Genomic DNA, 25,685 nt, shown 5'->3' on the forward strand with positions numbered 1-25,685 from the left:
TGACTAATATTATTCATTGTTTACATAATTTTCCCTTATGTATATAGAATTAACATCATCTATAGAGTTAACTTAATCATCTCGTCTGTTTTAGACATTATATTTGTTCCCTTTTTTTTTTTTAATGCTTTTATTTATTTTTGAGAGAGAGAAAGAGACAGAGCGCCAGCAGGGTAGGGGCAGAAAGAGAGGGAGACACAGAATCCGAAGCAGGCTCCAGGCTCTGAGCTGTCAGCACAGAGCTCGGTGTGGGGCTCAGACCCATGAACCGTGAGATCTTGACCTGAGCCGAAGTCAGATGCTTAACCGACTGAGCCACCCAGGGGCCCCTATTCGTTTCTTATTTTTAAGACTCTAAGTCTTGGGCGTCTGGGCGGCTCAGTTGGTTATGCAGCAAACTTTGGCTCAGGTCACGATCTTGCGGTTCATGAATTTGAGCCCCGCGTTGGGCTCTGTGCTGACAGCTCAGAGCCTGGAGCCTGCTTCCGATTCTGTGTCCCCCTCTCTCTCCACCCCACCCCTGCTTGTGGTCTGTCTCTGTCTTTCAAAAAGTGAATAAACATTTAGGGGCACCTGGGTGGCTCAGTCGGTTGAGCGTCCGACTTCAGCTCAAGTCATGATCTCACATTCTGTGAGTTTGAGCCCCGCGTCGGGCTCTGTGCTGATGGCTCAGAGCCTGGAGCCTGTTTCAGATTCTGTGTCTGCCCCCGCTCCCCCCGCCCCCAACCCCCGCTCGTGCTCTGTCTCTCTCTGTCTCAAAAATAAATAGAAACATTTTTTAAAATATTTTTAAATGAATAAACATTTTAAAAAATTTGTTTTAAAGACTCTAAGTCTTTATTTAATTAATGTAAAAAATTTGGAGACTTTCACATCAGCCCATCAGGTAAATCCTACCAGGATCTGCATCTGTAACCTGAGAGCTTGAAGCACCTATAGGACACAGACAATCAGAGAGGGCTGCCAGTGGACCTCATGGGGGACCTAGCCCCTCTTGGGCTGTAAGAACCATGGATTTCTGGTACAGGTTCTTGAAAGACATAGAAATTGCTTAAGGCAATGTCACTAGCATCTACCTCTGTATTTCCCCGCCAAACGTGGCCACAAATTCCATCTCCAGCCCCACATTTTCAAGCATCCTGGGGATAGTAAAAAACACTTTCAGTGAGTGAAAAGAACTGTAAAATAGAGGACAGGGGCTACACTTAATGTGACAAAGCTGAGGATCTCATTTTTTAAAAATTTTTAAAAATATTTTTATTTTTAAAAAATGTTTATTTATGTTTGAGAGAGACAGAGCAGGGGAGGGACAGAGAAAGAAGAAGAGACAGAATCCAAAGCAGGCTCCATGCTGTCAGCACAAAGCCCCATGTGGGGCTCGACCCCACCAACTATGAGATTCTGACCTGAGCTGAAGTTGGCCGCTTAACCAACTGAGCCACCCAGGCACCCCAAGGATCTCATCTTAAAACGTAAAGTATCTTACTGTCTCTCATTCTGATTTCTTGCTGGAGCATGCTGATTTCTTTTGGGCTCCTCTGGTCGGGTCATTTGCTAGAAAGGTATGGTTTGAGCTACAGAATGAGGGCAACAGAAGCAGAAAGGGTTGGCACCAGTCAGGATGGGCAGTGTCAGCTATGGACATAATTTTATCATTTACCAAATAGCTCACGGTTGTGTATGGTTGTCATTAAATATTTCATGCAAATGCTGTGCTCTTTCAAAGGCAAGACCTGTGTCACATAGAATATAGTTTCCAAGCATCATGGAGGAGAATGTTTCACATACCAAGCATTTCTTAGTGATTATTTAAGAATGTGAACAATCCTGAGTTGAGTGCTATTTTTCCCATTTTGCATGAGGCAATTAAACTACAGAAAAGTGAAATCAATAAGTCTCCCAAGGGGAAATGGCTAATAAATGTTTGAGCAGGATTAGAACCCAGGGCTAACTTCAAAGCCTGTGGGGTCTCTGTACTATATCATGCCACCTCTCTTAAACCTAATAGATAAACATGCTTGTAATAAAAGATGAGCTCATACTCATTGATTAAAGATGGGGCTTTCTCTGAGTTCTGGAAGTCATCATTATGGGCAGGTAGGATCCGTCGTACCATTTTCTTGAGGCCCTAAGGATAACCCATGAAGACTGGAGTCAGCCAAATCAACTGTGGATAAGGAGCTCTTCCATGAGGTGGTTTTAATGAGCCTGTGGAGGCTCTGACAACAGGAGCCCACAAGGAGTGCCCACCTCCCATTTTTCCCAAGAGGAGTCCTTGCGACACATGGTGGTTGATGAAAATGAAAACAATTCATTTAATGTGTTTTTTAATCCCTGTACAATAGAATGATTAGGTCATAGTGTGTTTTCCCACTGGACTTGAGTTTTGTGAAGTCAAAGACCATACTTATCTTCTTCGTTGCTACATTCTCACTCCTAATACCCTGTTTCATCCATAGTAGATGCTCAATAAAATTTGTTAAATGAATGAATGAAAATAGTATCTTACCAAGTCTGTGCCAAAGGCGTGGACCAGAGTTAAGTATGGTCATGATCAACTCCCTGGGTATAGATGTGTTTCTCAGGATGTATAGTTTGAATCGAGGTGGTCCAAAGCAGGGTTGGTCAGGGAGTCTGTGCAATCAGCTTCCATTTAAAAAAATTTCAAAAAAAATTTTTTTAACGTTTATTCATTTTTTGAGAGACAGAGCACAAGCAGGGGTGGGGCAGAGGGAGAGGGAGACACAGAATCTGAAGCAGGGTCCAGGCTCTGAGCTGTCAGCACAGAGCCCGATGCAGGGCTCGGACCCACAGACTGTGAGATCATGACCTGAGCCAAAGTCAGATGCTTAACCGACTGAGCCACCCAGGTGCACCCCCCAAAAAATTTTTTTAAGGTTTATTGTTGAGAGAGAGAGAGAGAGAGCATGAGCAGAAGACGGCCAGAGAGAGAGGGAGACAGAACCCAAAGCAGGCTCCAGGCTCTGAGCTGTCAGCACAGAGCCTGACATGGGGTTCAAACTCACGAGCCGCGAGATCATGACCTGAGCCGAAGTGGGACGCTCAACTGACTGAGCCACCCAGGTGTCCCAATCAGCTTCTATTTTTTAAATATCCATAATAAATTCTTGGTTGGGAAGCAGGTAGCCATCTGACTTGGGAAGTGAAGAGTTTCCTTTTTCCCCTGTTCTTACAGCATGGAGGAATAAACTTACTTTTTCTCTTCTCCTCGATTCTTCAATCAAACTGGATTTATGCTAGGCTTAGGAAGAGAATCCCTCCTGCAGAGAATGCTTACAGCATCTTGCTTGTTCCCCAAAGGGAAAATTTTGGCTGAAAGTATACATTAAGCCCCATCATTAAGCAATTAATATTGTGCCCAAGAAACAAAAAGCAAGAGCATTACAAGTGGATTTTGTCATAATCCTACATCTCCCAAACGTGTAAACTCCAGGAAAGTCCAGATCCCCAGCAGGAACCCATCTGCTATATTTCTGGTGTGATACTCTTCTGTTTATATTTGCTCATTTCTCTCACAGAGTGCCAGGAAAGAAAAAGTGATATTTAAAAAATTCATCTGCTAGTATTTATGCAAACACATTTCTCTCCAAGTGTGGGTTGAGCAGTGTGAACGAAGCAGACACAAATGTCTCCAATGGACCACAATGTCCCTTTAATGAAGAGAAGAGAGAAATATATATGCCTGGCAGATTTAAAGATCAGAAGACAGGAACTGTCCTCTGACCAGCCACCCTCGAAGGGGAGAAGTTGTGGGACTTGAGCCCCAGATTTGGGGGCTCATTTGAATCTGTCAATGAATCTGTGGAACGTCTCCTCTGAGCTAGCCAGTTAGGAGATTATAAAAGCTTAAGATGCCTGGTTGAGGGCGTAACAGTAAACAATTATAAGACACCATGTCACTGACATAAGGAGAAAGGAGAATTGGTTAAGCCTCAATTATGTGCCAAACTTTTTGCTAAGCATTTCACGCACATTATTTTGTTTAATTCCGACCCCTTTCCTATGATACCATCATCCTCGTTTTTCAGAACCAGCATCACAGCAGCCAAATAATTTGCTCGACAGGCTATTTTGAAAATCAATGCTCTTTCCCCTATATCGTACATAAGAAACTTATAAGGCTTCAAATCCAATGTTACATGTGTTTGTTGTCTAAATAGCTAACATTTGCTGAGTGCTTTTTAAAAAAATATTTATTTATGTATTTTGAGAGAGAGAGAGAGAGCGTGAGCACGTGCACAGGCCTGAGTGGGGGAGGGGCAGAGAGCGAAGAGAGAGAGAATCTCGGGCTCCTCTGTGCTGTCAGAGCAGAGCCCAGTGCAGGGCAGGATCCCATGAAGCAAGGTTAAAATCAAGAGTCAGACGCTTCGCCGGCTGAGCCACCCAGATGCCCCTGTAGAGGGCTTTCTATGAGATAGGCAGAAGTCTAAGTTCTTTATATGTGTTAACTTTGTAACTGTCCTATGAGGTAGATATAGCTATTATCTATCCCTCATTTTAAGGATGGGGAAACCGAGTTTCCATACAAATAAAGTTACTGAAGGCACAAGGAAATAGCAGAACCCAGTCTGGACTCCAAGCCCACACATTTAAGCCACACATGTACTCCACTGCCTCTCCTCTGAGGAGTCCTTCTAAGCACCTTCTAGAATCCCACTCTCCCCTTCAACCACCCCAAGCCTACACTGATCTGGTGGAGACAATATTCAGCAAACACAGTATTTTGATTCCTCTTAATCCCTCTTACAGCTCATATTCCAGAGGCCTGCCTGGAGGTGTCATACTTCAAGCAGGTCAGGATGGTTACAAGCTTGAAAAACCCTAGATGATCTACACTCTTTAGAAGTCCAACAACCAAGCGGGGCGCCTGGGCGGCGCAGTCGGTTAAGCGTCCGACTTCAGCCAGGTCACGATCTTGCGGTCCGTGAGTTCGAGCCCCGCGTCGGGCTCTGGGCTGATGGCTCAGAGCCTGGAGCCTGTTTCCGATTCTGTGTCTCCCTCTCTCTCTGCCCCTCCCCCGTTCATGCTCTGTCTCTCTCTGTCCCAAAAATAAATAAACGTTGAAAAAAAAAAAATTAAAAAAAAAAAAAAAAAGAAGTCCAACAACCAAGCACTATGACTTTAGAGTTTCCTCTTTAGTATAAAGAGAAGATTCCTCTGTTTGTGATGGGGGCTGGCAGGCCTCCTCTTCCAGCCCGATGCTAGGAGGAGAGGCTGACTGCAGGCTAGGCCCAGAGTCCCCTCGTCCTCGCCTGGCTTCTCCTATCCAGGTCTCTGCCTGAAGGAGAATGAGATAAATTAGAAGAATCAAGGCAGGAGAGCTCTTTCCCATTCCCTGTGAAAGCCCTTGTTAGGGCGCCATGTTTAAAAGGGTAGAGCAGTGAGGAGAGGGAGCCAGGGGCCTGGTCTCAGAACCAAAAGTACCACTTACAGAGAAGCAAGCACAAGAAGGGAAGGAACTGAGACTGCGCCTTAACCCAAAGATACCGAGTTAGGCCTAAAGGAGCTGCTTAAATCATTGAATGACTAAATTTTAAAACCTATTGAACTAAAATTAGTTTTTCCCTCCAGCTACCCAGCAGGTGTAGGATCATAAGGGATATCAGGGTGATTCAGAGAGAAAAGAAACTATGTGTTCTTTACACATCTGAGTGGAGTGAGTAATTGTGAATCCTGGTTTACACATGAAAGGGTAAGCAGATGTGAGTTTCAGCAGTCAAAGTCAAAAGCGGAGGCTCCCATGGCTTCACTCCCTCCCTCCTCCACAGTGGAGTAGGGTGCAATCCCCAGGACCTTTCTTTGAAGACCTGGTCTCTCCCCAGTGAGGTCTACATACTTATATTTAGACAATGTGAGAACACGTTCAATGGGGAACCTGGCTGCCCCAGTCGGTACAGTATTCTACTCTTGATCTTGGGGCCGTGGATTGGAGCCCCACACTGGGTATAGATTACAAAAAAAAAAAAAAAAAAAAGAACACGTTCACTAACCTCAACCACCGTGTTCAGTGTGGGTAAACTGCCTGCCTGCCTGCCTGCCTGTCTCTGGTGAGTCGGTGATGATGGTGGCATCCTCTGGGTCCAAAAAGTAGAATTGTAGCCACTTTCTATTGCCTGTGGCTGTCCAGGACACTGACCACCAGAGAGCGGTAACCCACAGCTGAGAATGAAGATCTGGGTCTCCAGGCATCCATCATTCCCATCACAAGAGGAAGGTGCTGGAGATGCCCTGAGGAGAAGGAAGGAGAGGAACAAGGCTGCAGTGAGAGGGATCAGCCTCAGCAGGCCTCTAAAGGGTTAACGCGTCTGTGGGTAAAGGGACCCAGTGCTCTGTGTGGCAGAAGCCTGCCGTTACTCTATAAATGGAAAATGAGAAGAGAAGCCTCTTCTTCTCCATGTGCAGGAGTGACAATTCCTATCTCTGTACAATCTTTCCTGAAAACAGGCTGCAGAAAGTGTAGTTGATAGGTGCCCAGGTTGGAGAGTTCAAATCCCGGTTTTGTCACTTCCTTCCTGTGTAACCTCGGGCAAGTTACTTAACCTCTCTGTAACTTCCATCTGTACTTTCATCTGCAAAATGGAGAAACTAATAGTACCTTCCTTATAGGATCGTTAGAGGAATAAATAACACATATAAAGCCTAAAGAACAGTTCTTGTCACATAGTAAGCCCTCATTCAATTTGGCTTGATTACTTTCTTGACAAGGGTATAAAAAGTATCCTTTTGCAGGTCCTTCCAGTTTAAGGTATCCCTAAAGGTGCTGAACAGTGACCGAGGGTGAACTCCAATAAGATTTTTCACCAAACAAGTCTTCGAGTATCTCCCTCCCTAGGCCAGTGACCTTCAGAGGGACGTGTACTCCACACCCTGGTGTGGCCTTCAGTCAAAGAGGGTTTCAAAATGAGTTTGACATCCTGACCCTTCCTGTCATTGGACATTCTGATAACCATGTTGTGTAAGAAGACAGTACCAGGCTACTGTCCTTTTCCTGTTGAAGGCTGAGTTCAGGATCAGGTCAGTCTTCGTTCAAAACGGGCACATCAGCGACACAATACCCACCGAGGGAATGTGGAGTCAGGAAGCCCTGGGTTTTCAATTCTGGCCTCATGGCTTCGTAACTACAAGAGCCCAAGAGAGTTGTCTTTCGGAAGGGGGATAATAATACCTACAAAGTAGGGTATCGTGAGGGAGAATTAGATTCTTTATATAACGTGACCAGCCTAGAGTTGGCACTCAGTAAGCGTCAGTTCCCACTTCCTCTCGCCCTGTTTCCTGCTGGGGAGGGAGCAGTCATCAAATAATGCGGCAGTTTATTTTTCTCCCACTTATCAGAGGTGAGAGATCGTGAAGATGGGAGGAAAACATGCACCCATTGTTCTAATCTTTTCTACCTGGTGAAAACTGTCCATCTGTCTCTTCCAGCCCTTAACAAAAATGATCGACGTTCAGCCGATCCTGAATTTATCTACCTGCTCTAAGACCTCTTGAGCAACCTAGGAAAAAGTGTCCTGTTGATCTCTATCAAAGGTGGAAACAAATCAGGTCTCAAGAAAATTGACCCCAGGGGCGCCTGGGTGGCTCAGTCGGTTAAGCGTCCGACTTCAACTCAGGTCATGATCTCGCGGTTTCGGGGGTTCGAGTCCCACATCAGGCTCTGTGCTCAGAGGCCGGAGCCTTGCTTCGGATTCTGTCTCTCCCTCTCTCTCTGCCCCTACCCGGCTCACACTCTGTCTCTCAAAAATAATAAATAAACATTAAAAAATTAAAAAAGAAAAAGAAAATTGACCCCCATATGGCCCCTCCGAAAGTTTGCAGGATGTGTGCAACAGCCAAGGGGGCGGGACAAGGGAGGCCAGGGGTCAGGCCCGGCCACGACACTGTCATGCTGCATCAGCAAGGGAGGAGGTCATACAAGTCCTGCTAGCTTATTACTAGAGTGTGAAGGGCAAAGATGAGTCTGCCGCCAGTCCCCTCGAGCTATATTAATTCACAATCACAGAGCTCAGATCCACTCAAGCACCCAACTGCCAAACTCACCCATGCTTCACCCCTATGGTCGCACCTGTTCCATTTTCTTCAACTGCCAGAGAACTTTTCTGAGGTGGAGCAGAGGCCAAGGACCTGGGGCCTCTGGGGTGGGAGTCTTCTTTGCTGCTGACACATACACGAGCTGACATGGAGAGGTACAGCTGCTGAGTCCAGAAGCCACTTCCCAGAGATGACAGAGGGACCCAGTGCTGGGTTCCTGGAATACCTCTGATTTGGTCCAGAACCTCGAAGCCTTCCGTGCCTGTTTCCCAGCATGTGTGGGAAGGGTAATGACAGCCAAGGCAAATTACTACCCCACCTGTCATCACTCGAAGTTTGAAGAACTTGACCAACTTCAGACTGCTGTGGAGATTAATGAGTATTTACCATGTATTTAGAGATAAAAGGTGCCAAAATTACCTTGCGGGGCGGAGGCAAGCAGTAGGGTGTTAGCTAGGCTGTAGTGAAGATTTGACAGACTGTTCCTTTAGCTTGTCAATGGAACTCTAATTTTGGTTAAGGTAGAACATTTTAGATAACAATTGTTTTAATCATTTATTTTTTCCTTTGTGAGATACTTCAACCTCGCTCCTTCCAAGTCCGAGGCGCGAACGGTTGTGTTGGAACACCAAACCCGCTCCTCCCAGGTGACTGGTTCAGGACTGAAATTTAAAAAATAGTGAACGTCTTTTCAATTCTTCTTCATACCATGCCTGCTAAAGAGATAGTACCTGGCTCCTTCCTCCCTGCCTCTCCTCCTTCCTTCCTCCCTCCCTCTTTTCTTGTCCTTTCCTTTAAAAAAATTTTTTTTAATGTTTATTTATTTTTGAGAGACAGTGAGAGACAGAGCACAAGTGGGGGAGGGGCAGAGAGAGAGGGAGACACAGAATCCGAACTAGGCTCCAGGCTGTCAGCACAGAACCCAATGTGGGACTCGAACTTGTGAACCACAAGATCATGACCTGAACCGAAGTCGGACTCTTAAGCAACTGAGTCACCCAGGCACCCCTCCTTTTCTTTATTAAGTAGGCTTCATGCCCAGGGCCCAACACAGGGCTTCAACTCACGACCCTGAGATCAAGACCTGAGCTGAGATAAACACTCAGATGTTTATCCAAGCCCCCCAGGCACCCCTTAGCGTCTCTTTCTTTTCTTTCCTTCTCTTTTTAACAAAACGAGTAAACATTTCATGGTTGAGACTCTATTCAGCTTTTGCTCCTGTTCAGCTTTTGCCCCAAAAGCTGTCTTTGCTTTTTTCAGACGAGCTTCATTTCACGCTCGTTTTGGAAATGCAGATGTTTATTTGCTCCTGGGCCACTTCTTCCTTGCCTCTCTACTCAAACTTCAAGAGCACAAAGGAAAAGATTGCAACGATCGTTTGTAATCGGCCGTCCCAAACCTCTGATGTAAGTAAGAGAGGGCAAAGCAGGCTAGAGAGTAGGCCTCGGCTGCTCTGCTCACAAGAGCCGTGTGAAAAGGAGGAAGTGGGAAGAGGCCCGGTGGCTGTGGTGCAGACCATCAGCAAAGTCAGCACCTACAGACTGATGAAGACAGCAGAGGAACCTGCGCCTGGTGCCCCACAGTGAAACTGCCTATCAGTCGGTATCAGGGGCTGTCGAGCCCAATTCCTGCACACCGTCTGCACTCCTCGCTGCTGTCAGTGACACAGACATCCTTTGAAGCCGGGAGGCTGCTTCCCGTGGGCCTAAAGTCTCTGCCTCATGCTCTTGTCCACGTTCTCCCTCGGCACCAGGCTTGAATCCAGATTCTTCTTGGAGGTCTCTGCTCCATGCTGGTGCTTCTCGAAATCAATTCCCAGCGGCCAGAGTGGCCAAGGTTTAAAATGAAAATCAAATGAAAGCAAAATCATCAAAACAAATACAAATGAGTCCCCACTCCTGACATAATTTTGATTTCTGGATGTGTTTACAATGCTACGGTTCCTACCTACTTCCCATCTTGCACTGACACTTGCTGCCTCTGGCCCTTTTCCTTCTGCCTCCTTTTGGGCCAAGCCATTGACAACCATTCCACAAAATGGTTGAGCAGTGAAGTCCCTGTCTTATATAAACTTATCCTTAAATCAAGTGTAGTTAAAACAATCCTGGGCCCTTTATCAAAAGTGGTCAGCAATGTGCTTTGAAACATCCAGGCCTGTCACCTCTCTGAACAGACCTAGGGCCATTTTCTGACTCATCGACCTCTCTGACTCTGGTTTTCATGCTGTTAGGCTACCTTGGGGTTAGTTGTGAGACAAAGACCTACTGACAGAAGTTCGAGTTAGTAGCGATAATACTCCATTAAACCTCAGACGGACGGCTGATGTGGTTTCTTACCTGCCAGAAATCAGCAAACATGGGAGTGGAGTGATTTCCAAGACTCAAGATTTGCTGAGTGGTCCTCATAGCTAACAGCTAACAGAGGCAGGGGACACCCAAAATAAGCCTATCCAGTGAAGTCTTGGGCACAGTTGGCCTACTAAGGATGGTGGTTTGCACATCTTTGTATTTTTGCCATCGTTTGGGCAGGATAAATATCCCCAAGGGTCCGTTTACCCTAAATGGCCACCACTTACCAATGCAAAAACAAACAAACTTAAGTTTGTTTATTGAGAAGAAAACCAAAGCTTTGAGAGAGGATAGGGACAATGTTTTTGGATCCCCAGGACCTAATGGCTTCAAAATATAATTATTGAGGTCATTGATTATTCAGAGGGTTAATCATACATGATTCTCCATCCTTTCAGTCTTGGAACTGTCTGTCTCAGAGGGCAACTCTCTGTCTCAGAGTATAGCCAGGTAACAGATTATGGGTCGATCAAATTCTCAATATTTACAAAACATGGAAGGAGGAGGAGAAGAGGAATAGGAGCCCGAGCCTCACCAATGCTGAGAATTAATTAATTGATTCGTTCATTGATGTGTTTTAAAGATGTTTCCCTCTAAAATTCAGTGTGTGGGGTGGGGGGGGGAGAGGGAAGGCAGGTCCAAAGTGGTCACCAAGATGGCCAGAAACCCAAATACTGTTACGGCCAAAGGTCTCAGTACAAGAGCAAAGAAAATCAGGCAGTGGGATTGGACTGTGTGTTTCTGAGGTCATGTCAGCAGTCTCCTGGGCCACAGCTTTTGCTTGCTCAGAATGCAATTTGTTCAGGCAGTGCAGCTGGGGGCAGCAGGGCTAAAACATCGGCTGGCGAGAGAAAATCAAAATAATCCCCATTAAGTTCCCATTATCTTAAAAATTAGAAACCCTAATGAGAGGCTTCCAGAGCAAGCAGAGCAGCAGGGGGGCACCTCTGATGAACGCTGTCCTCTGTGAGGATGTCACTGTCACCGTGGGCAGGCTGAGTGCCTGAGTGCCTGGGAGCAGTTTCCCTGGAAGCAGCCAAGACGGATTGGGCACCCCCAGGACTCAGATGTCATGAAAAGACAAGAGAAGCAGCCCAGAAGCGAGGCCAGCACTCTGAAGGAGAGACCCGTGGCCTGAGGCGTGATTGTCTTTAACCCTGAATTTGGTCAACTTGTTCCTCAGACACTGAACATATTTAACTTGGAAGGTCCCAGATTCTAAGTGTGGTGCCCTCTAAAGGCAGGCAAAATGCCCCGTGGAGGTTCTTAACCTGTGATCTCATCAGGTTTCAGGTAGAGGAGCCTCTGATAAGAAGGTAGCTGGGATGCCTACTCCCCTGGCAGTGAGCAACTGGGGACACACTCTACTTATAGGCCTGGCCAATGGCCTCCAGTGTTTTCTGTCTAAAGGCTACATCTCCTCACCAGCTCTGCAACACATCTTGACGCCACGCGGTCCAGTAGTACCACATCATCTGGTGGCACCGGGCCAGGAGCGTGCCCAGATCGCTTAGCACCATACAGGGAGTCTACAGGGCCCGCGGGCTCCCTCCCCCGCACTCCTACTGGAGCACAGGAGATTATCAGGCGGCGAGTCATGGTGTTGTTATTATTACCCTGATGTGTAATAAATCTACATGGTGCAATAAATTAAGGCAAGGCTCTGTTCTCACTTTACATACTGCCAATAGTTTTATTGTAACAGCTTGAAGATGTGAGTTTTCCTTTTTAGGCAGAGCAGAGGAAGCTGTGAAATCTGAAGAGAGAACAAAAGGAGATGAATGTAGTTTGCAAAGACAGGTATTGTACCCCAGCCGGCTCATCAGGACATCCAACACCTAACATTTTTGTGCTGAATGGTATCGGGGAACTTGGAAGCCTTACAATGCCCCGAAGAATTCATTTGAATTCATTTTCATATCAATGTATCTGCATTCTGCAGCGCTGACTTCTCTAACAAGACTTACAGCACTTTCTTTCAGCGGTGAACCTGAGCTGATTATAAGATCACAAATTGGTTCTGGAACTCATTAAAATCAGCAAATGAACATTAGCCAGATAGCTGCATGGGCTGAAATTGTGATAATCTGTTCATTTTGGCAATGACAGCTCAGGGGATGAAGAGAGGGGCGGTGAGACCCTACAACTCCCCTCCCCCACCCCCCCCTCTCCCCCAGGAAGATTATGATTCATTTCAGACCCCTGTCCAGAGATGCACATGCTCTGGCTTTTCTTCCTTTACACCGAGCACCTCTCTTCTACAGGAGGCAAGGGAAGGCCTGGAGAAATGCTTCCCCTCTACCCTTTGCCAAGTTCAAAGCTCAGGCAAAGCCGTCAGCCACGTCCCCAGCATACCTGACACTTAACGAATTTTGTAGGCATCCTGTTCTTTGCTAGCAAATTGTCAGCTATGAGATTTCTTAACACACTGGTTCCACAGCCTTCCTTTTATCTTCTTCCTCTCAGGTCTCACTGTCTGTGCTTTATGTGTCATTGTATCCCCTGAAAGCTTAATAACATAGTTGATACTTAATATATAAATGTTTATGAACTGACTTTCAAAGTAGTCATCTAGCTCATTCTACAACTTCCAGCATCGTTGCCCTACTTTGCCATCGTGTATTGCCCTGCAAAGCCACGGACTCCTTACCACCTTCCAGTCCACAAACAACTACCTCCCTTGGTAATCCCCTTGACAAAACCCTAAGTTCACCCCTCTCTCCTCCTTAGAAAAGCCCATACTCCTTCAGTCAGCAGCAAACGCGAAGACAGGAAATTTCACTCTCTGAGTTTGGATGTTCTCATGAATTCTATTTTTCTCTCCTAGGTTTTTCCCCTAAGACGTTCTACCTCTGGTTAATCTGCAAAAGCCTAATCAGTACACACTCTGGAAAAGCTGAGGTCATAATTTCTGAATCTGGTTTGCATTTGGGATTTGCTTCTGAAACTCAAAATTAATATTGTAAATTTACTGGAAGTGTGTTTTCTGCTTTCTGGCCTCAAACTAATATTTTTCACACACAAACATCAGTATCTGGCTCAACCTAGTTATTAAATGAAAAAGAAATTTCCAACTCCTTCCCTGACCTTTCCCTGTCTCACCACTGCCTGCCTCCAACACACACACACACACACACACACACACACACACACACACACAGAGTTACTGTCAATGGGAAAGATGCAGTCCTTGCTTGAATTCCCCTTAGGTTGTATCATTGTTTAGAAATTATTGGTTCTCATCCAGAAGCAGACATGGACAAAGCAAGGAGTTACTGTTTTAGCTCAGCCATATAAAGTAGCACAAACCCCAGGCTTCAGTCTTTCTGTGTTCAGTGTTCTGAACTTTCTGTGTTCTGGTGTTCAGTCTTCCTTGTAATGAATAAGCAGATTCACGTTAAGAATACTTACGGAGCACTTCTGTTATTCCTAGTACCGTATTGTCCATTACGTTATCTCATTTAACTTGATTCTTGCCTTTTAAGGTGTATTGATGTTTTCATTTTATAAATGAGGAAGCAAATGTGCAAAAGTACCAGGCGACTCGTGTTGAGTGGTAGAACCAGATTTTTGGATACTAGGTCTACTATTGTAGTAATATCTCTGCTTGTCTGATTCTCAACGTTGTGCTAACAGAATCCTGTTTATTCAAGAACTGTAACTCCATACGAAGTGGCTGCTCTTAAGCAACCTACAGAGCACAGAAATCCCCTTATAGCAAATACCCTTCTGACAAAACCCCATGCTAGAGCTGGCATTGGCTCCTGAGTTTCACCTAGTAAATACTCAAGTAGTACTTTATGAAAGTTTCAACACATTTCTCAGAGGAAATTTGGCCTTTAGGACATCTTTAAGATTGGGCTGATGTGTTAGGCCACCAGGGAAAAACAGGAAGCCTGATGATAAGATGCTGGTTGTGTGCTCCTTTATGCGATAGCAGTCCTAAAAGTTATACTGATTTCATTGGCTGTAAACAAAATTGAAAGTAACGTGAAAATAGGAGAAAAAAACCATCTCCACCTAGGTTTTTTTGTAAAAGGTACTTGGAATCATAATGTCAACTGAAGAAAACATTTGGAGGTAGTAAATAACCACTTATGCTTCCTACAAAAGTAGCTAGTATTTTTATCAGCATTCACTATGTGTCAGTTACCATTATGAATTTTTATGAATTATTTAATCTTCACAACAGTTCAATGAGGTAAATGCTGTTTTCGTTTTATACACAGAGAAACTGAGGCTCAGAGAGGTTAAGTAACATGACCAAGGTCACATAGCGGATGAGCGGCAGGACCAGATTTTGAACTTACACAGTATGGTTCCACAGCCTACATGTTTAATCACACTTTGAGTTGCAAGATAAAATACAGAATGTCCTGAATTTCAGATAAACAAACCCCAAATATTGCATGGAACATAGTTATACTAAAAACATGTTTGTTTATATGAAATTCAAATTTAACCGGACATCTTGTCTTTTCACTCGCTAAATCTAGCCAACCTAACCACACTATCCTGCTTTCTATAAATTCTGTATATATTCAGGTTGCCTCATTCAGTGGTTTACTTGTGCTTGAGTTTTATTACAGAATAAATAATGTTAACTCATATCCACAAAGCTAGGGCAAGCCCTCCTGGATTCCTTTTCCCTCCAGTTACTGAAGGCTGGGGACCGTCTTTTCCTTGATAGCGCAGTTAAGTGCAAGCTTTTCTCTTCTGATAAGAAAAAACTTGGCTTACCGTTGGCGCATTCTGGCCTCCTGCCTACATTGGGCTTTCCCTTCAGTGGCCAGCAGTGTCCTCCCTGGTGCTCATCCGTATCCAATTTCCTTGCTGCAGAAATCCTTGATTCTTCCTGGGAGTTACAGCGCCGCATGGCTGAGTAGCTGCTTCCTTCTAGATGCCGGTGTTCCCAGAAGGAAATGTAAAAGAATGAGCTGGCTACAACTTAGCAGGAAGGGACCCTGCAGATAAAGTCTGTGGCATAAAACATATAAGTAGGCAATACACACATCACCGAGCAAACAGCTCTTGCTTACCTGTGTGTGCACACTCCACTAGGATGTACTTCATGCATTTCAGGACACGCACCTGCCTTCTTTTACCGCCCGAGCAACCTGTGCTGCAGAAATAGAAATTGCATCTAATGGCCACGTAGAAGACAAGTGTCCCATGGCACCTGGGTGGCTCAGTTGGTTAAGCATCTGACTCTTGGTTTCAGCTCAGGTCATGATCTCGTGGTTTCGTGAGTTTGAGCCCCGTGTCAGGCTCTGCACTGACAGCGCAAAGCCTGCTTGGGATTCTCTGTCTCCCTTTCTCTCTCTGCCCCTCCTCCACGCTTGCTGTCTCTGTCTCTCTCAAGATAAATAAACTTAAAAAATTTTTTTAAAAAGACAAATGTCCCCCAATGTACTAAAAAGCAAATATAAAGGACCTTGGAATTAGCTGATGTTCATTATCTTTTAATAATGTGAATAATTGAAAAGCGACCATCTATTTACAAGCCTGGATAGTTACAGAATCACCTTCATAGTCAATATTTTTTAAATCTTTCAAGCAGCATGAATTTTTATGAGCCCAGGATGAAATGATAGATAATATTTCTTATAACATAAAGCAGCATTTTGTCACTATGTGACAGGCTCTGTGAAAACCACTGTACATGTCTGACCACATAATTTTTACCAAAACCCTGTGAAATTCTGTACTTTTATTATATCACAGATAAGAACACTGAGGCTTCCAGAGGTTTAGCAACTTGCCCAAGTTTGCACAGTCGATAAGTGGCAGAACCTGTGTTTAAACACAAGAAGTCTCACTCCAGAAGCCATATATTTAATTCCTGAGCAATGATGCCTCCACAGCATAAGATCAGGAGATATAGCTTCTGTGGTGAAAAGCAGTTTTGTGTATTTCGTTTTGTTATCTCAAATCTGTTGTTAACTCTTTTATTCCAAAGGCATGAAGTGTTCTCTTTCCAAAAAAGTAAAGGATATCCAGGAGGAGAAGAAGGTGGGTGACAAATAGCCAAACTGGTTAGGATTAAATAGATGATTAAATCCCTAGAAACATGCAATCTACTAAGACTAACTTATGAAGAAATAGGAAATCTGAACAGACCAATTACCAGTAAGCAGGTTGAATCAGTAATCAAAAACCTCCCAATGGACAAAAGTCCGGTACCAGATGGCTTCACTGGTGAATTCTACCAAACATTCAAAGAAGAATACCAATCCTTCTTAAACTCTTCCAAAAAAAAAAAAATGGAAGAGGGGAATACTTCCAAACTCATTTTCCAAGGCTGGCATTACCCTGATACCAAGACCAGACAAGGATGCCACAGGAAAAAAAAATTACAGTCCAATATCCCTGATGGGTACAGTAAAAATCCTTAACAAAATATTAGCAAACTGAATTCAACAATATATTAAAAGGAGCATACACCATAATCAAGTGGGATTTATTCCAGGGATGCAAGGATGGTTCAACATCTGCAAATCAGTTAATGTCATACACCACATGAACAAAATGAAGAATAAAAATCATATGATCATCTCAACAGATGCAGAAAAAGCCTTTGACAGTATTCGACATCCATTTATGAGAAAAACAAAGAGGGTATAGAGAGAACAGAGGGAACAGACCTTAACATAAAGCCTACATAGGACAACCCCAAAGCTAATATCATACTCAATAGTAAAAATCCGAAAGCTTTTCCTCAAAGATTAGGCATAAGAAAGAAAGAAAGAAAACGCATCCAAACTAAAAAGGAAGAAGTAAAACAGTCACTATTTGCAGATGACATATTATATAAAAAAAAAACCTTAAAGACTCTATTGAAAAAGTATTAGAGTAAATGAACTAGATAATACCGCGGGATACAAAATTGATGCACATGCACCAAAATTTCCACACTAACAATAAACTCTAAGAAAGAGAAATTAAGAAAACAATCCCATTTACAATTCCCCCCCCCCCCTCATTAGGGAAAAACATAAGAGTGGCAATAATTTTCTAAAATCTGACACCAAAAATAAGAGCAACAAAAGCAAAAATAAACAAGTGGGACTACATCAAACTAAAACAACTCTGCACAGAAAAGGAAACCATCAACAAAATAAGAAGGCAACCTACTTACTGGGAGAAAAGATTTGCAAGTCCTATATCTGAAAGAGGTTATTATCATAAGTGTATAAAGAACTCAAATAATTCAATAGCCAAAAATAAATAAATAAATAAATAAATAAATAAAAACAAGCAAATAAACAAACCAAACAACCCCCCCAAAATGGACAGAAGATCCAAAGAAGGCATGCAGCTGGCCAACAGGTACATGAAAAAATGCTCCACATCACTCACCATCAGGGAAATGCAGATCAGAAGCACAATGAGATACCACCTCACACCTGTCAGAATGGCTAGCATAACAACAACAACAAACAACAGGTGTTGGGGAGGATATGGAGAAAAGGGAATCTTGTGCACTGTTGGTGAGAATGTAAATTGGTGCAACCACTATGGGAAACTGTATGAAGGTTCCTCAAAAAATGAAAAACGGAACTACATATGATCCAGTAATTCCAATTCTGGGTATTTATCCAAAGACAACGAAAACCTAACTCAAAAGGATACCTGCACCCCCACATTCATTGCAGCACTATTTATCATAGCCAAATATGGAAACAACCTACATGTCCATGGATGGATGAATGGATGAAGAAATAGATAGGGATATATACACACACATATACATGTAAAATAAGTCAGACAGAGAAACACAAATATCATAAAATGTCTCTTATATTTGGAATCTAAAAACCAAAACCAAACCAAAATAAACTCTAAGCTCATAGAAACAGAGAACAAATCGGTGATTACCAGAGGGTGGGAGGGGAGGAAAAATGGGTGAAGAGGGTCAAAAGGTTAAAAAAAAAAAGTTGGATGCTTTATAACTAGTATCCAGCTCATACCACGTGACTCACCACACAAGGCAGTCGGGCAACACCTGAACTGGTTTCTGCCCTGCTCAACTGGACAAGCCTACTGATTGCTTGCTTGTATGTCACAGCGATGTCAAGTTGCCACAAAGGATTCTAAATGCTCACTCTCGTTTTCTGTCATTAAGGCCAACTGGTGCTAAGATCTGAATGCTTGTATCCACCCCCCAATCTATATGTTGAAATCCTAACCCCCAAAGATGATGGTGTTAGGAGGTGGGGACTTGGAAGGTGCTTAGGTCATAAGAGTGGAATTTCATGAATGGTACTAGTGCCCTTGTAAAAAAAAGGTTCCAGAGAGATCCCTAGTCCCATCCACCAGGTAAGGACACAGCAAGAAGGCACCACTATAAACCAAAAAGCAGGCTCTAACCAGAACGTGACCTTGCTGACACTTTGATCTCGGACTTGCAGCCTCCAGAACTTGAGAAATAAATTTGTTGCTTATAAGCTATCCAGTCTGTGGTATTTTGTTGCAACAGCCCAAAATGGGCTAAGGCACCTGGCAATAAAAAAATTCATGGACCAGTACCAGTCTTTGAACCATACTTTGAATAGCACTAATATAGAAAAGATCAGCTTAGCATGTAATTAATTAAAATATTAAAATATGCTAATGAATTAGATGGTTGGCTTATATTCTCTCCCCAGCTCTCTCTCCACAACACACACACACACACACACACACACACACACACACACACACACACACATTTATTGAGAACCCACAATATGCCTGGTACATTTTGGGCTCTGAGAATATAGTAATGAACAAAACGGATCAAGTCTGTGCCCTCAGGGAACTTATATTCTAATTCAACCAATGTTTTGACACCCAAAGATCTGGGTTCCAGTTTGAGATCTTGCCAATTAATAGCTCGGCTTCTGTGCAGTTCATTTAACCCCTTTGAGCAAGTTTTCCCCTCTGCAAAATGAGACTTAAACCTACTTTAATGATATTTGTTTGTAGGATTAAGTTAGGCACTGTGGAGTCATTTTGAAAACTGTAAAATGGTATACCAATGCCCGGTCACTTATATGTGTAGCAACAAGCATAAAGTAGCAAGCACTCAGTTGAAACTTGTTGAATAAATGTGTGTAAGGTCCTATATGTGTGAGGTATGTTTTTTTGTGTAAAATATGCCTGCTTTTCAAATCCTTTAAACCACTGCACCAACAAGAAAAGCGTATTAGGTATTGTAGGATTTAGCATATGTAATTCTGTTGGGTTACAGGTTCCCAGGAATCCCGGTCTAAAAATACATTTTCTAAACATTTATTGGATGGAAGCCTCTTCTTACTGATTTGTATCACAATCTGAATGCTTCTTAAAGATGTCTTCCATAAATTGACCCTAGGAGTTGCTAACTATGCTGGCCCTGCCAGTTCTAAGCATGCTGACGACGCTCCCTAGGATTACAAAATAGAACTGAGTTGTAAAAGCACCCTAAGTTTGGAAAGCACTTGGAAGAAATTCTCAGCAAACAGTAGCATGAAAACAAACACAGTCCACTTCTCTTCAAAAGTTTGAATCTCATGTTAGGAAATGTCATGGTTATGTGTTTGCTTTTGTTTTAATTTTAAGGTCAGTTCATTGAGTCCAATGATGAAAGCTATCAAAAGAATATTCTCCTGAAAATTATCTTCTCTTAGAAAAACAGAAAGGCAAATCAACACCCTGTCAGCACAGCGTAGACACAGATGTTGTGGCAGTCAAGTTCAGCAGACAGAAGAGTCCATTTGCCGGTCAAGGTAGGGGGTTGTAGGTAAGACTGTCCTCACCACTCAGCCCCAAGTCATCCAACTCCTGGGACAAAGACTCATCTACCTCCACGTTGTTTCCAGAATGCTCTAGAAACTGGCTACCAGATGTGTCATGATTATGATCTATTTCAGATACCTGTTTCTCAGGTTTTTTCCTGCTTGTTCTTCTTTCATTCATTTCTTCTTAATTTCCCAGAGTTCTGCCCCAAACCTGGCGTTCTGACCTAATAAATTCTCAATTGTAACAGAAGTGCCATGGAATGATTGTGGGTTTTTTTTGGTTTCTTCTGCTTCTTTTCCGTTTTGTTTCTCCGAGGGTATAACAACATTCTCTCTGGGGGTTAGTGATAGTACTCGCAGTCAGGGAGAGGCATAAATTCACTTCACCTTCCATGAAAGCGTGTAATTCAATGCAGTGGCTAGTTGAGGATTACCTCATACATATAAGGTGCAAGACTGACAAGGGGACACGAACATGATTAAAACACAGTGATCGGCAAGGAGGGAAATGTAGTGACGGGAATAAAATGAAAACACAATACATACGACAAGGCAGCTTGCAGGTGCCACAGGTGAGGTGAACACAGAAACTGTGGGATTTCAGAGGAGAGGAGAAATCAGAAAAGGTTCCAGGTAGCTGCTGCAATTTGAGACAGGCCTCCAAGGATTTCAACAGACGTGGGGGCTGGAAGAGGGAATGGGGGGCATTATTCCAGGCGGAGACAATTTAAGCAAACAGGTTGGCTCCTCTGTAAAAAGTTGGTAGGAATTACAGCCAGTAGTTCCATTTTGCTTGAGGAACAGCTCTTTCTAAATAAGGGCGCCGTGCAAGGGAAGGCTGGAAAAGTGGGATGGATGCACTTCACGGGGCAAATGCCAGTTTGAAATTGACAGAGAAATAGCAATCATTTTAAAAATAGGGTGGGGTCACAATGTGGCCACCGTTTAGAGAGGTGGCTCTGGCAAGAACACATGACAGATGGCAGGGGAAGTAACTAAGCAGGAGACCAAAGAGGAGACTACGGGAAAAGTCTGGACTAGAGGTAATCAGGCATGGCAGCAGAGGTGGAGAGAAGCAGAAGAAACACTGTGGGGCGCCTGAGTGGCTCAGTCAGTTAAGCGCTCAACTTGGGCTCAGGTCATGATCCCACAGTTTGTGACTTTGAGCCCTGCGTCAGGCTCTGTGCTGACAGCTCAGAGCCTGGAACCTGCTTCGGATTCTGTGTCGCCCTTTCTCTCTGTGCCTCCCCCACCCCCACCGCTCATGCTCTGTCTCTCTCTCTCAAAAATAAATAAACGTTAAAAAACGATTTAAAAAAATAAAAAGAAGAGACATTGTGTAGGAAGGACCTCTACCCATCTGTCCAATACAGTATCCCCCAGGTATATGTGCCTCGTTAAGCCTAATTTAAATCCGTTAAAGTTAAATAAGATTTAAAATCCAATTCCTCAGTCATGTTAGCCACATCTCAAGTGCTTGATACCCACATTGGCTGCTGTACCAGACTATGTAGATAAAGAACATGGCATAATGTTCTATTGGACGGCACAGATTGCTACACTTTGGGGACTAACTGGACACAGGGATGGGGAAGATTAAAGGCAGCTGAGGCTTGGCAGTTGAGTAACTGAAAAAGATAGTGTCATAAGCAGAAAAGGGGATATCAGGAGGAAAGATGTCACTTGATTTCTGTCAAACACCAGGCAGAATAAAATGTCTACACAAATGCGTGGGTGTCCTCGGTGAAAAAAAAAAGGCAGGTAAAGCAAAGCACCCAGTCGGCTCCCCAAAGGCTTGTAAAGGGACCTGGCAGAATCCAGGTGGCTTATTCCCTGCTGTGCTCAGTTTCTCCCCAGCTTGTGCAGCTCCCTCAACCTGCTCCCAACCAATGGCTCAAGTGTGCTGCCACAGGGCAAGAGCCCGAGGGCCTTGCTGGTTCTTCGGTTCCAAGGCTCCTCCCTGAACCCATTTTTTCTTATAGATACCTTCACTTCCTCTTTCCCAACCCCCTCACTCACCCTTCCCCATGGTTGATCCTTGGAAAGTCCCCTTTCCCCACTTATTTCACTGCTTCCTCTTGACCTCTTCTCTCTCACAGGGACCACCAAACCCTTGACCCCACTGTTTTATTATTTGCCTCTCTTCCCTCCCAGCGTAGGTTCCAAGGGGCTATCACTACAACCACTCCCTGGTGTATACTCCCTCACCTTCTCATTGACTTTCATCAGCAAACCCAGCCCTGGTCAAATCCAACTCTCCTTCAATCCCTCAAGCAATGGAATGTGGCTGGAGAGAACCATACAACTTTGCCTAATGGTCTCACTTTTGAATATAGGACCACCGGCTCAAGAGGGTCCTCCTCAGTGTTGTCTATACCACACTTCTCTAGTAACTCTTCAATGCTTCAAGAGAATTCTTGCTCACCTTCTTTTAGCTCCTTAAATAGCCAATAGCCCCTCCCCATTCACAGTTTTTATTGCATAAAGGAAAGCATATAGCCCAGATCTATCTCATCAGATCCAGTGAGGTAGTTAGCACATACAGTACTCAATGTAAACTGGGAAAATATACACACTGTGTGTGTGTGTGTGTGTGTGTGTGTGTGTGTGTGTAGGAGGGTGGGTCAAATTGCTAAAAGGCACCACCCCCTCCAGCTGGAGTAATTAGAAGAGGTGCCCCTCCCCACCCCTGCTTCCTCCAGATTGGTATGGCCTCATAGCTGCTTGGTTGGCAGTACAGGGGCTGCGTGTTAGCTTCCACCTGTCCCCTTCTGCTCTGCAGTGGCCTAAGCATGCCATCACCAAATGGACTACTTAACCTACCTGCATTTGCACCCACAGACTGCCTTCTCTCCAAAAATAGTGTGTGAACATACAGTCCTTATTCCTACCCGAGGCCATTCCCTTCACTAGGACATCATTCATTGCTTCTCTTCTTGAGGACAATCTTTCTCCACTTGTCTCCTATCTTCTGTGCTATCATATTTATCCCTCTAAAGGAGCGTTCCTCCCATCTTAAAATACTCTCCCTTGATCCCAAATACCCCTGGGGTACTGCCCTTTTCTCAGTTGCCCTTGACAGCAAAGCTCTTCAAGAGCTGTTTAGACTTGCTATACACACTCTCTCTTCCTCACTTCTCATTCTCTTGTTCACACACCCTAATCAGACTTTCTCCCCGGTGAACCATTGAAACTGCTTTCATCAAGGACATTAGTAACCCTCATCTGGCCAAATCCAGTGTTCAAACTCTGTCCTCAGCTTATTTATTTCAGCAGTATTTGATAAGAGTGATGACTCTCACCTTCCAGAAACAATTCTCTTATCTTCCATCACTTACCCTTTCCTGGTATTCCTCTGATCTGACTGGTAGCCCTTCCTCCTTTTCTACTTAATCTCCAAGTGTTGGATTCCTCTTAGTCCTCTCCTCCAGTACTCTCCCTCCCTAAGTGCTTCTATGTAGACTTAAGGCTTAAAAAGCATCTATGCTGATGAATCCCAAATATATATCCAATTGTTGTACTCCATATTCCATGTGGGTGCATAACAAGCACTTTATGTAACATGTACAAAACAGAACTCCTGATTTCCCCCATCCCCAAATTTCTCCTGTTGAGTCTTCCCCATCTTATTAAATGGCACCACCATTAACCCATCCTTCAGGCCTTGAACCTAGGAATCATCCATGATGTTTGTTCCTTCACACACTCTCTGCCAAATCCACTCCAAAATATATCTGAAAAGCCTTCTCACCGTTTCTCTGCTGCCATACAAGTTACCTACCACCACCAACATCCTTAGGGGTCTTCCTGCAGACATTTGTGCTTCCCTATTGTGTATTTTACACATATTAGCAAGAATAACTTTAAAAACATTTTTTTAAGGTTATTTATTTGAGAGAGAGCTCCAGTCCTTGTGAGTGGGAGAAGGGAAGAGAAAGAGAGAATCCTAAGTAGGCTCCACGCCATCAGTGAAGAGCCCAACTTGGGGCTCGATCTTAACAACCAGGAGATCATGAGCTGAGCCAAGATCAACAGTGGGATGCTTAACCGACTGAGCCACCCAGGCGCCCGAAGAATACTTTTTTTTTTTTTAATTTTTTTTAACGTTTATTTATTTTTGAGACAGAGAGAGACAGAGCATGAACAGGGGAGGGGCAGAGAGAGAGGGAGACACAGAATCTGAAACAGGCTCCAGGCTCTGAGCTGTCGGCACAGAGCCCGACACGGGCTTGAACTCACGGACCGTGAGATCATGACCTGAGCCAAAGTCGGACGCTTAACCGACCGAGCCACCCAGGTGCCCCCCAAGAATACTTTTTAAAACGTGAATCAGATGTGGTCATTCCTCTGCTCATCCTCCCATGGTTTTCAGTTGCTCTTATAACAACTCACAAGGCTCCATAGGATCTGGTCCTTCTATACCTCTCTCAACTTAACTATTGCTACTCTCTGGCCAGCTGGTTCCATTCAGCCACACTGGCCTTTTGCTGTTCCTGTAACCTACCAGGTGTATTCCCAACTCTGAGTTTATGGCTGATTGTCTTTCAGCATGAAAAGGCTGTTTCTCTCACACCTCCACACTCATTTGCTAGGCTCATTCCTTCATATCCTATGTATATGATAGGTGCTCAAAGGTCTCCTCTGTGGGGCAGTATCTGGCCAGCAATAAAGTCATTCCATTCCTGGTTTTATTTGTCTTCACACTACATAATACGGATTGAAATTTTTGTTTGGTTTGTTGTCTGTCTCCACTCTCCCAACCCAGTAGAATCAAGCTTCACAAGGGCCTTTGCTTGCCTAGGGCATTATCCCTTGCACCTAGAGAGTGCCTGGCACTTACTAGGTGCTCAGTTAGTACTTGTTGAATGGTTGCATTCCCTTCCAAATTCTATTCCTCCCGAATCGTCGGACCCTCCTTCATTTTGTTTCCCGCCTTTCGCAACCTCCTACTCAGCTCTTCACAATACCCCAACACCTCGCTCCTCCCCGTGATCTCACCAGCTCTCACCACTCTCCTCTGCGCGGCTCCTTTAAGCGGACTCCGGAAAGCCGTGGGGAAGGCGGGGCCAAAGTCTAGCTGACGGCGACTCGGAGGGGCGGGGTGGAACTGGGGGCGGGGCCAACGTGCTGCGTGCGTGCGCGTTCTGGAGGCGCCGCCGCCGCCGCCGCCGCCGCCGCTCTCGAGGCCGCTGCCGCCGCTGCCGCCGTCGCCGCGCAGAGCCGGAGCAGGAGCCACGGCCGAGAAGAGGGAGGAGGTGGAGGAGGAGGTGGAGGAGGCGCCGGACCGGGGGGGTGAGTGAGGGGCGGGGAGCCCAGCCGGCCCCAGAGGGAGCGGGGGGCGCGGGTCGGCCGAGCCTGGGCTGAGGTGGCTCATGTCGCCGGTCAGTCCCCTGGCTCCCCCTTCCTCCTCCGCGTTCCCTCGGTGTCCGGGGCGGCGGCCCGGGGGCCTGGCCGGCGGGAGGGGCCGGGGCTCCGGGAGGCCCTGCCGCCGCCGCCGGGGCCAGAGCCAACCACGCCCGCGGACCGA

General features: G+C 44.8%; 1 long non-coding RNA gene across 2 annotated transcripts; it reads right to left on the reverse strand.

Annotated features, from left to right (window-relative positions):
• Positions 1 to 12,066: 12,066 nt before the first annotated feature.
• On the reverse strand, positions 12,067 to 25,289 carry LOC123598444. Of its 2 annotated transcripts, none has more exons than XR_006712602.1 (5): positions 25,167 to 25,289; positions 15,437 to 15,519; positions 15,138 to 15,293; positions 12,753 to 12,906; positions 12,067 to 12,153 (listed from the first exon to the last, which is right to left on the reverse strand). It is a non-coding gene; the product is annotated as an uncharacterized LOC123598444 (long non-coding RNA). The 2 variants fall into 2 exon arrangements; XR_006712603.1 differs by having other exon boundaries at positions 15,437 to 15,514; positions 25,167 to 25,271.
• Between the last annotated feature and the right edge of the window lie 396 nt (positions 25,290 to 25,685).

The sequence above is a fragment of the Leopardus geoffroyi genome, chromosome C1 (assembly GCF_018350155.1).
Source record: "Leopardus geoffroyi isolate Oge1 chromosome C1, O.geoffroyi_Oge1_pat1.0, whole genome shotgun sequence".
Taxonomy (NCBI): Eukaryota; Metazoa; Chordata; class Mammalia; order Carnivora; family Felidae; genus Leopardus; species Leopardus geoffroyi.